Genomic DNA, 1,567 nt, shown 5'->3' on the forward strand with positions numbered 1-1,567 from the left:
AATCAAGCCTGCTTCAAAAATGAAAGCGGGGATGAGCTGATCCCATAACAGGATTTAGTAATGAAAAGGTGCAGGAGCAGTGCTGGCTGGCACACGTTTCATGTTGCTGGGGCTGAATTCCACATGGAGCCTCCAAGGTTTTTGCCTCCCCCTCTCCCTTGGCTCAGCCAAACCACTGTGGGAGCAGTGCTGTGGCTGGTCATATGCACTATGCTTAGCACAGAGCCATTTTGCTCCCTCTGTTTCCAGCACAGACACAGGCTGTAGTTTATCTGTGTAGGCAGAAAACAAGTGTCCATCATGGAGAAGCCATTTGCTGGAATCAGAAAGTAGAATGACTGATTACCTGCATTAGTCTGGCAGGGTTGAGTTATGGGACAACAGCGAAAGTGTGTGTGTAAATAGAAATAATGGAACTAATAAACACAAATCAATAGGCACAAGTGTTCAGCAGCACCTAACACCCTCCGGTACCCTCTGAAGTGGGATCTAACATCCATCACAGCAGGCAAGGGCAAGATGGATGGGTCTGCTCTCAGCCCAGCCAGTTCTGGACTCCTGAGCTACCATGACTGCACTGGTAAATTGCCTACATTAAACCATCTCAGAGGTTTAGGGTTCAAGCAGAAAACTCAAAAAATCCTGAATTCACAGAAGTCAAGTGGTTAAAACTGTCCCACCTTGACATCATCCTGGAGGATGCATCTCTAGAGAACCTAACTCAGAGTCTGGCTTCACCTGCTGTTTTCCCACAAATCTTACAGCACATGTTCTGGCTTGTGAGCATCCCTGCAGCATAGCACTTTAGTCCCTAGCTCCTCAAGAGGACCGAAGGCATGTCTACACTTGCTGAGTACAGGAGGACCAGGGAGTAAATTCAAGCAGTGGTTTCCTGATTATCTGCACTGAGTAGTTATTAGGTCAATGTTTTAGATCATTTCAATCAGCCCTTCCAAGGCAAATCTGCCAGCAGAGCAGGCCAGCCCATAGCCCTGCACAGGGGATGTGCTGTTTAGCTGCTAGGCCAGGATTTGGTCCTTGCTTTTCTTCCCTCCAGCAGCGCAAACATTGTCCAAAGTGACAGCAAAGACTTTGAGACCTTCCTCCCTTCTAGGCTGGAACCACCCATGCAGTGATTGTGGTGGGCTCTCCTCCCACTGAGACATGGCACCAGTTAAAGCCTCTGGCCCAGGGTCAGAGCAGCAGTCCTCTTCCAAGACAATGTAAACCATAATCTCTTCTCTCCTCCTCCCAGCACATGTTCAAAAGCTGAGTTAGCAACAGAGATCCAACCCAGTGCTTTCCCACAATGGCCAAGAGTCAACAATTTAGGTGAGACATGTATGCAAGGAACTGTCTCTTCTGACATGCTTCACTTTCCAGCACATCTTAACTGTATCTTGCATCCCTTTCAAGACCATGTCCTCCCAAAGGGACTATAGATGTGAATGCCTGAGACAACTGCTCAAAGCTTGTAGTATCTATCTGCCCAACCACTTGTTAAGCTGTGCCTTAAGTTGCAGTAGATGAATACACATTCTAGGTTGACCTTGGGAACTGCCACGAA

This window comes from Streptopelia decaocto (assembly GCF_964273445.1).
Source record: "Streptopelia decaocto genome assembly, chromosome: 1".
NCBI classification, from domain to species: Eukaryota; Metazoa; Chordata; class Aves; order Columbiformes; family Columbidae; genus Streptopelia; species Streptopelia decaocto.